The sequence below is a fragment of the Camellia sinensis genome, chromosome 6, assembly GCF_055761805.1.
Source record: "Camellia sinensis isolate YWXY chromosome 6, ASM5576180v1, whole genome shotgun sequence".
Taxonomy (NCBI): domain Eukaryota; kingdom Viridiplantae; phylum Streptophyta; class Magnoliopsida; order Ericales; family Theaceae; genus Camellia; species Camellia sinensis.
In genome coordinates this window covers 180,007,958-180,019,139 of record NC_138966.1, presented here as the reverse complement: position 1 = coordinate 180,019,139, position 11,182 = coordinate 180,007,958, and the positions used below count along the sequence as shown (strand labels likewise).

The 11,182-nt window shown below is 31.6% G+C and overlaps 1 long non-coding RNA gene across 1 annotated transcript; it reads right to left on the bottom strand.

The window, feature by feature from the left end:
- Window positions 1-6,969: 6,969 nt before the first annotated feature.
- On the bottom strand, window positions 6,970-10,724 carry LOC145793085 (uncharacterized). The gene is made up of 2 exons (XR_014333588.1): window positions 8,270-10,724; window positions 6,970-7,433 (listed from the first exon to the last, which is right to left on the bottom strand). It is a non-coding gene; the product is annotated as an uncharacterized LOC145793085 (long non-coding RNA).
- Window positions 10,725-11,182: the final 458 nt, after the last annotated feature.

The window sequence follows — 11,182 nt, the reverse complement described above, 5'->3', positions numbered from 1 at the left end:
GTGTGGCGTGGCCTGTGTGACGTTTGATGGCGTACGGGCGCAAGGCGCCATGAGGGCACTTTCCTATTTGCATCAAACAGGTTGGAGCGATGACATGGATCCAACATGGCATGGGTGATGTAGAATATAGTCAGCTCCGTGTGATAGTGATGTGGAGTCCGTTGGCGATGAATCAACTAACCGATCGAACGATTGCGTGTCCGATCTGGAGCGGTTTGATCATAGTCGCTGATTGGAGATGCGAGCAATCGTACAGATGAAATGGCACCCGATCGTGATTATGTATGATCAGTTAAGGCATCTATTCGATGTGAGAATGATCTACACTATAGATCGTCGATCTAACGGTCCGATCTGATCGGATGTGACCAAGGGACATGACCATTTGATCAGATGCATCAAGGCCTATAAATAGGCTATGAAATCAGCCATTTCAATCCATCCAAAATTTAGAAAGTATTCCTGCAATTCTCTCTCTCTCTCTCTCTCTCTCTCTCTCTCTCTCTCTCTCTCTCTCGATTTAGAGTTTTTGATCAAGAGTTTCTTAAACAAGTTTCTACTTTTCTTACTGGTAATCAAATTCTGCAGACTTCATTGTCAGTGTATTGGTTTTTTTTTATTATATCAAGAGTATTCTGATCTACTGTCGTCAGTGCAGACGCCAGTAGACTTGATCTTTAGATCAAGCTTCATTGTATCTTAGAGGCGAATTTGTTGTAACTCCATGCACACCTTTTGGTGGATATAAATATTATCTTTAGGAAGCGACTAAGTAAAGCGATTTGAAGCACCGAATTTCTGTTCTACATAGACAAGATCATCGCCAAATTTTGAAGAGCCGAAGACCACCAAGTGAAGAATACAAGACGAATTGTACCAACACTATAGTATTGCTCATTATGAATTTGGATTCCTATCATTATTGATTCCTTAATATTTTGTGTGGTTGGCAGAATATTAACATGGGTTTATTACATTTTTCATACTTAAAATGTTTGCTTTGTGTCATTTTTGGTTATGAACATTTCAGTTGTGTTAATTTAACCTGAAAGTACTAAATGTCTGCTAACGTGGTCTGCATTAGATGTTGTTGGTATTCATTGTTAGAATTGGAGATATTTTTAGGGAAAAAAAAAATAATCACACCTACCAAATAAAATAGTTAATTACATTTTTGTCCTTAATATATACACGTTGTAGAATTTTGATTCTCAACATTTTAATTGTGCTAATTGGTAAAAGGTGGATGTGTTCATTATTAAATTTGAATTTATATCGTTGTTAGTGATTTATTTAATTTTTTTGTAATGTGTGTAAGTGGGGGTATTTGTGAAGAAAAAAGCAGAAAGAAGCATCGTAGACTAGAGCCAAAATGCAGCTTCTGATCTACTACTGGAACATGATATAAGTTTTAAAACTGTCACAACATAAAACAGTTGCTACCTAGTTCACTTTTAAGCACTCTGACCCTAATTAATGCTGCCTTAAGTTTCTTGAGGTTTGGCTACATGTCCAATTTTCATGCTACCATTAAGCTCACAAGTTGTTTGTTAATTATTTTATTTTATTCTAAGTAATGCCATTAATCATAATTTTTTTATCACTAAACCTAAATGTAATGGTGTCCTATGCTGATAAAAAAAAAATGTAATGGTGTCCTATTAATAAATACATATCGTCAAACTTATACTTTTGTATCTACTGATAACAAAAGAGATCAAAATCTTTTCATATTTAGCATTTTGATTTTAATATATATATATATATATATATGTGTGTGTATGCATTAAATAGCTTGCATTATATATATATATATATTTTTTTTTTTTTTTTTTTGATATCTTGCCAACTACCCTAAGGATTTCGCTTGTGATTGGTTGACGTGTGCCAACTATTTAATGCAAGCTATTCGAGTTAATAAAATTGATGAAAAATTGGTGGTGGAAAAAGCAAAAGATAGTGTTGGGGTGGAAGATTTAGGTCAAGTGTGGCATTTCTAAAAAGATTTAAAAAAGTAAAAAATTATTTAAAAAGTTAAAAAGTTATTATTATTTATAAATTAAAAATATAAAAAAAATTAATTTATTATATATTTTAATAGAAAGACGTGACTGGTACTGAGCAGGAGCTGGAAAGGCTGTCAAACGAAAAAAAAAAAAATTAGGTGTATAATTTATTAAATTGGAGGGTAATGTTGGGCCAGTGGGGGGTTCACCATGGGTCCCGTTTTGATAATCCGAACCGTTCAATGTGTCGAACTCGTCGAGTACTATATGCTTGTAAAAAATAATGTTAATTGGATGTAGATATTTACATGATTAAATCAGTTTTGTATAAACAATAGATGGTATTATAGTTAACGATTGACAAAAAAAACTATCACGATCAGATAGTTATCGATATCCGATCAATGTGATTTTTACAAGCATATATTACTCAACGAGTTCTATATATTGAACGGTTCTGATTAGCAAAACGGGACCTGTGGTGGGTCCATACGGGCCGAACAACATCGTCCAATTCAAGCCCGAAAAGGAGGCAACCATTTTCCAACTCCTAACAGCCGACCACATTGCCTTAGGTACCGTACGGCTACTCAATCACTTTTCCTATACACTTATTTATATAATTTTTTAACACATATTTTTTCGTAAAAAGTCAAAAAGCTAATCCAAATATCTATCTTTTTCTTCTTAACTTTTTGGTCCAAAAAGACAAAAAAATGCACTTATTTAGGACGCTCCAAACAATCCCTTAGAAAGAAATTTAGAAAATAAAAGAAAAAAAAAGTACGTGAAATTAATTAAAATATAGGTATATTTTATTCACATTTTATCTTCTTTTTTTTTTTCTAAATCTTTTTCAAAATCTTCCAACCTAATACAGGCTAAGAGGGTTTAAATTGTTTGTAAGTTTTCTTGTAAACTATATGGTGCATTAGAGTTTTTCATTAAGAAAAATACAAAAATAATATTAAAAAAAAAACTTACCCATAATGATATATAAACAAAATTTGTGTGCATAAATCATATAATGATATGTCTTTTTATGCTTTTTTCATCTCAAACTAAAACACCTATCCTTGTAATTTATAATTTCAAAAATGATACTACCACACTATTCTGATTGAGTTTTGTGTAATTTTCTTTTTCTTTTTTATGTAAATCATTTCTCACCACTCATATATTGAAGGTTTCACAAAATTCAGTTATGGTCAGTCATTTTAGTGGGCTTAGAGCTGGTATGTATTTATTAATTTTTTTTTTTATAATCTATGACATAATCCTTTCAAGTTGGTTGTACACTTATGAAATCTTCACCTGGTTAGTTTAGACCCAAATTTGAGGATAATGTATTAGCTATAAAATAAAAATAAATAAATAAATAAATTAAATTAAAAAATTGAGGATAATGAAATGTATCACTCCTCATCACCGGTCAGTCATGTTAGTGGGCGTACCGTTTTAACTCACAAGCTGATTATTTTCTCATTCTTTTTTTTTTCGTGCATAGAATTTTCCTACTTATGTAAGTTAAACTAGTTTTTTTTTTTTTTTTTTTATGTAAAGATTAAACTTGGTCAAGACTCAAGATATGTATTGCATGATATATCTAATAGAAAATGATGCTTTTACTTGTCTTCACACAAGATAAGAACCATACTGACAAAGACTCCACCCCCCTTAAACACGCTTAGTTGGCCTCTTATGTCTCAATTAGAAAATGAAAAATTATTTAAATCCCAAACTAATTAAGAAAAGTTTGACGCTGCTAAATAGCACCGCATTATTTTAAATAATAATATCGGAATATAAATTGGTATTCACGACACTGTCATATATCAATCCATATTAGACAGTATCAATCAATATATTATTATTAGAAATTCAAAATCTCCATACATATCAACCGATAAGATACATATCAGTTACTATTTAAAATCTTGACAAATGCACAAACATATAAGTAGGTACCGCACCAACATATTTCTGGAATTGATGCCGGAAGAATGAAACTTTTAGAGATTAATAAATCAATTTTTAAAGATTCATAGGCTTGTACGTGGAAGAGTTTGGACTATATTTCAGGTCAACTTTTTATTAGATCAAGTGCAGCATTGAGGAATATATCGATATTCTTATTTGTCATGTTTTAAAACTCTTTAAATTGATAATATATATGAATTTTATCTACAAATTTCAAAATTGGAAGTTTTGATTTCATGGTTGAGATTCGATTGAGAAAGAATTATATATTTGCATGTCCACTTGGAACTTAATGCATATTTCAAAGCTCTAATCCAATTCTAGTCTTCTTCCTTTTCTGTTTTTTTTATTTTGGTTGTCTTTCTTTCCTATTTTTTTTCAATCATCCACTAACTAAAATTCAATCTTTTGAAGCACTCATGTGTGGCAAATTATTCATGTGAAAGGCTAGAAATGGGCCATACTAATTTATATACTGCCTCAAAGATTCCAAGTGTGTTTCTTTTTAAGTTGAAAATATATTTGTTGAATTTCAAGTTTTTTTTGGCTCTGCTAGTTAAAGAAGTCTAATAATTATGATCTTATATTTTGGTGTTATGATCTCATAAAGCAGTGGTCCACACCATTTCTAGGCATTAATTCAAGGCGGTGGGTACAAAGGGTAAAAGTATAATTAACTTTTATACTTTTAGGTGATGACGTTCGTGTCTCAACCAGATTTATTTGTTATAAAAAATTTACGTTTATTATAATTTTATATATTTTATTTTAGTGATTTTAATATTCAACAACATTAAGAATTCCTCGCTTTGAAATTTTTAAATCATATAGTTGTATTTAGGAATGTAGGCACTTCTATTGAATCAGGATAGACATCAAAATGAATAGGTCTTTGCCATTAGGGAGGCTTGAAAAAGTGACAAGCCTATGAATATTTCAAAGTTCAATCATTATATATATATATAAATGGGGGGACTACATGGAATGTAATTGTTCATTAAAATCTGGACCCAGCGCTTACACTTGGAACCAGTTGCCGGCGACAACATCTCTAGATGGACACATTGTTTTTGGACAACAACTTTCATTCTGTTTTGTTAATTAAATAATTGATAAATTTTATTTGCAGTTTCGATTTTATCAATTGTACTATTTAATTTTTTACATTATTTTAATTTATTCTAATTGATAATACTCATTTAAAAATTGATGCGATGAGTAATTGATAACCAATTTTTTTAAAAAAAAAATTTAGTTACTTTTTGGGATTGGAGAGACTACTGTGCACTATGCACAACGGCCACTGTTGCATGGTTAATAGAGCCTTTTTTGGCTTTCATTCTGACAATCCGAACCGTTCACTTTTTAAAAGACATTGAGTAGAATATACCTGTAAAAATTCAAGTTAATCGGAGATCGGTATCCTTTTCATCCAAACATATTTGTATCTAACAAATTGAATGGTAAATTTAATTTTAAGTATAAATATGAATACAAAGATATCTTGATGAAAGAGATACCAAAATCCGATTAACTTGAATTTTTTCGTACATATTCTCCTCAATGTCTTCTAAAAGTTCAACGGTTCGAATCGTTGAAATGAGATTCAAAAAACGCCTCATTGACTGTGAAACAGTCACTGCTGGGCACCATGCGCAGCAGCCTCCCCAAACTAGCTTCTACTTTATTACTTATTTAGCCAAAAAAATAGTTTTTTTTACCCCAGCCACATGGGCCCTTAATCATTTTTTTCATTTATTTTCAATATATAGAAAATACATTACAAATATCATAAAATGATATCAAACTGAGCATTCAATTATTTAAAAAAAAAAAAAAAATCCGACAAACACAAAAAAGACCAGAAACAAATACAATGAGAAAAGACTTGTAGTGAGATGAGATGTATGGAGTTAGAGACATTGGGCAACCGAGCTAGGCCCATTGGTTTCTTAAGACCAATTTGAATTGGTCCGTGATCAGTCATATGGTTAATGGGCCTGAATCCAGAAAATTAAAGAATAATGAAACTTTTGCATTGGACTGGGGCCCGTTCAAGCCCTACTTCGCAGCGTTGGTCTCTAGTCCAAGAAATGGCCCACTAGTTGGGACAGAAATAAATAATTAACAAACAATGAGAGGACCACCTTGTTGAAAACTGATGGTTAGGTAACATGCATGTTATTATGCCCATGGTTGGCTTTTCCATGGCCTCTCTTGTGTGTTTCTGAAAAGACCTCTGCCTTAAAGACTAAGGCCTTGTTTGGATATTGGATTTTTAGTGTTTTTTTTTTTTTTTTATGAGGTAAAAAAATTAATGTGTTTATAAATGATTTTTTCTTAATTTTGATAATATAAGAAATTAATTTAATGGATGTAGTGAATTATACAAGAAAAAATTAGATTCTTTTCTAAGTGCATAAATTGTTTATAGAATACTATTAACTATTTTTTTTATGATTTTTTTGCATAAATTAAGAAAAAAATTCAAAATTAAAATTGATAAAATACCTAAGAAAAATCATGTCACAAAATATGCTAGTAAAACTTGAATGTAGAAACTTAAGGCTTTTCAATTTTAGATCTCAAAAAGCAAAAAGAAAAATAAATAAATATAAAAATTTTAAGAGTGGCATCTAAATTATTTTCCTTGTCTTAAATAGGCTTGAGCAACCTCTGAATGCAATGATACCAAATACTAAAGATAAATATAATTTTGAATGAAATCAATACACTTTTTATATAAGATTTATTATGAAAAATTATCCGGATCCCCTCTCCCCCCACCCCCACAGGCACATGGGGGTTGGTTATTGGAGGAGAAGAAAAAAAAAATTGGTCAATCACAAGCCTGTGAGGGTCGTGGGGGTGACCCCTGTGGGGATCTCAATCACTTCTGATTTATTATTTTGAACCAATCACAATTTATATGATAATATACAATAGTGATGACCTAAAACATTAGGGTACACCATAAATGGACAATATTGTTTGATGTTATAAGTTGATTTATTGAATCTTGATCAATAGAAAAGAACAAACAACATGCAAAAAACCCACTAAACATCATAAAGGGCAAACACTAGAAATGAATCATCAAAAGTTGTTTTCTTCTTCCAACTCCAAGATCTTGCTTGTTATATATGTCTGACACATATGGTGTGTATACACATGTAAGCTATGGTATGATCATGTGCATTGGGCATGGGGACCCAAATCCACCAGCTTTTTCTTGTTAAAAAAACCCCTTCCACCATTACCATATCCAGTCTGAAGAGAGCACATGGTAGTGGCAAAAAGTGTAGGCCTTGTGTGTGTGATCTTGATTTTCCTCAACCCTAATAATGTTTTGTGTCCCCAAATCTATCAAGCACTTATTGGATGTAGAGAACTTGCTACAGCACTTGGGTCCATCTACTTTTTGAATTGCCACAAGTAGATAAGGTCCTATGCAAATTTGGACATTTAGGCGTCAATTGAAAATAAGTTATTTTATTAATTTTTTAACTTTTTAAGAAAAAATGTATAAAAAAAAGTAAAAAAAAATAATGTGACAACTTATAATGATTTTTTGACTTTTTAATTAAAATGCGTTGTTCCCAAATGAAGCCTTAGTTAGAATCACCATAAAAATAGGTAAATATTTAGATTATTCAATTTTGTTATAATATTATGTTAGTAGTATATCCATCTAATAATAAGCGATTATGAATTTATATGGCTAAAAAAAATTATAATATCTAACATACAATTACTTGATATCTCAAATTCGTGATAATTTTTAATAAAAATGACTAAAATTTTAAAAAATTTCATCATCAAAAGTGAAATTTTTGTTACAAAAAAATTTTAAGAGACTAATTGATATCATTATATGAGTCCTCACTAAAAGGCCATTCCAAAATATTAAAATATATATATATATATATATATTAATGATAAAATTTTAAAAATATCACTAATAAATTATCAATATAATTTATTTTGATTCTAAGATATAGTATTTCATCACTAAATATATAATTTTATTGTTAAAAATACAATAATAACGTTTAACTGTTGGACAATCTTCACTGTATTTAAATAGATTAATTCTGTTTGTATACTTAACAACAAATAGATGACAAAAGGAATAAAAGAAAGGAGAGAAAATTGTTTGATTACAAAAATCAAACTAGAAATAAAATTAAATAAATAAAAACAGATTTTATTTTGTTATAAAAACAAAATTAAAATCTGATTTAATAAATAAATTAAACAGAATAATAAATTAAACAACTTACTTGATTAACTTTTTCGATTAATAATCTGATCAAGTCCAGTGTTTGACACTGTTTCCTTAAGACAGATTCGTCCTCTCCATGGTGCTTTCAGAATATGGACGTCTAGCTCCCAAGATGAAATTATCAACAACAAATAAATGCAGCACTACAATTTATTTGTTCAACGAACACATTTAGTGTATATACTCTTACACACAGAAAAATAATGGAATAAATACAGCAAAATGTAGAGATAATTTACAGTAAAAGATGGACGAAAATTGGAGAAGGAATCCAAATGGGGAACTAGTCTATTTATAGATGTATTAGTGGCTGCAGATTTTGAATTAAACAGGTGCAACATGTTTGAACAGGTATGAAACCTGTTTGGTTTTGAATTAAACAGATTTAAATCTGTTGGGTTCAAAATTCAAACAGATAAAAATGGAAGGGACCTGTTTGGGTGTACAATAAAAATCGGACCAATTTATTTCCGGAATTAATTTGAATTCTGGATTTTATTTTACCAAAAAATAAAATAAAATTCAAATATTTTTTGTCCAAAAAAATAGGTATTAGGCCAGACAAGCCCAGCCCAACCCAACCTCACACCACGCACCCGCGCACGCGTGTGTATGGTGATTTTTGGGTCCATTGGGTCTAGCCCATTTTGCATATAACCTCTCCCTTCTACAAACTTGGGGTGCCCCTTGGGGCCCTCCCCAAGTTATAAGTCCAAGCTATATAAACCCATTCAAACTTCCCACCAAATCAATGTGGGACAAACAATTTGCACAACCTTAAAGAATTTCCACCAAAACTCCATTTTTATGGAGCACATTTTGACTTCAATTTCTCATTCACTCGATAATGGTTTTGAGCAACCAAATATACCATGTGAATCACAACGCGGCATAGAACACTTTACACTTTGACCCGCGAAAATCGACGCTCAGGTCCCACCTAAATATTAGACCAAAGTTAGGAAAAAAATCTATTTTTTACCCAGATTTTCCAAACCATTTCCAACAATCCCCCACAAGAATGGAATTTGATGACAATGAAAATGCAACAATATGCAGACTTAATCGAAAGAGTATAAGTCGAAAATATCTTGCATCAGGATAGGTACCTTTCGGCCTTGAACCTTCCCTAATGATAACCTATCGGACTTACTAGCTAACCAATGGACGCGATGCCTTGAATTGTTCAGCCGTTTGTGTAAGCCAAGACAATAGATTTCCCACAAAATATCTTCTAACACATCGTGGTTCTCACTATTGTGTTCATTTTGGCCTTGAACGCTCCTGGCTTTCATAAGTGTTTCTAGAGAATTTAGCCTCTTCTTTCTCATAGAACCGGCCCCAGTTTGCCACTCATATAGGTGATTCTTATTGTGAGTATCTCTTTATACTCGCTTTGATTTATATACCTAAATCAAGATATAAGTAATCGTTAAAAACAAAGCTTATCCTTATACCCCAGCAGACAACACATATTGCAGATATCAGTTTCACCATAGGAATGGGTAGGGAATTTTAATCCCTTGGTGATTTCTGGCGAGCCACATATAACTTAGTTGTCCTTTTGAACTTAGTTCTTGGGATCTCCAGTCATATAAGTAGGGTTACCATTATGATGATTCTTATGTAATAGGCTGCAACCCCATCCCCTTCAATGAACTATACACTAGCTCTTTTGTCAAACCTTTTGTTAACAGATCCACAGTATTCTCTTTAGATTTTATATAATCTATTGAGATTATTCCATTTGACAACAATTGCCTTACGGTATTATGTCAACGACGAATATATCGTGACTTATCATTATACATATGATTCTGTGCCCTACTTATTGCAGATTGACTATCACAATGAATGCAAATAGCTGGCACAGGTTTTAGCCACATTGGAATGTCTTCTAAGTAGTGACGAAGCCATTCTGTTTCTTCTCCTACCTTGTCTAAATCAATGAACTCAGATTCCATTGTGGATCGTGCCATGTTTGTTTCGTGGACTTCCAAGAAATAGCAACGCCTCCCAAAGTAAAGACATATCCACTAGTGGATTTTGAATCTTTACTATCCGATATCCAATTTGCATCACAATAACCTTCGAGTACTGCTGGATATCGAGTAAAGTTCAAACTATGATCACGGGTGAATCTTAGATATCTAAGAACCCGAATGATTGCCTTTCAATGGTCTTCTTCGGGGTTACTAGTGTACCTACTCAATTTACTGATAGCATAAGCTATATCAGGACGAGTACAATTCATTAGGTACATTAGGCTTCTAATGATTTGGGAGTATTTTAACTGAGACACTACATCACCTTTATTTTTCGATAAATAAAGACTGATGTCTACAGGTGTTCTAGCTAAATTCGTATCATCCTTGATAAATTTATTAAGAATTTTCTCAATATAATGTGATTGAGATAATGCATATTCGTCAAATGTTTTAGTAATTTTCATTCCTAATATAACATCTGCGACCCCCATATCTTTCATATCAAATCTTTCGTTAAGCATTTGCTTAGTTAATTTGATCATGTTTTGACTATTTCAAATAATAAGCATGCCATCCACATAAAAACAAACTATGACATATCCTTGGTCAATGTTTTTAACATAGACGCATTTGTCACATTTGTTTATCTTAAACCCATTAGTAAGCATAGCATGATTAAATTTTTCATGTCATTGCTTAGGTGCTTGTTTTAATCTATAAAGAGACTTTACAAGCCGACAAACTTTCTTTTCTTGCCCCGACATTACAAACCCTTCGAGTTGCTCCATATAGATCTCTTCATTTAGATCACCGTTTAAGAAAGTTGTCTTAACATCCATTTGATGTATTTCTAAATTAAACAACGCTACTATAGCAATAAACATGCGAATGGATGTTATTCTTGTCACAGGGGAATATATGTC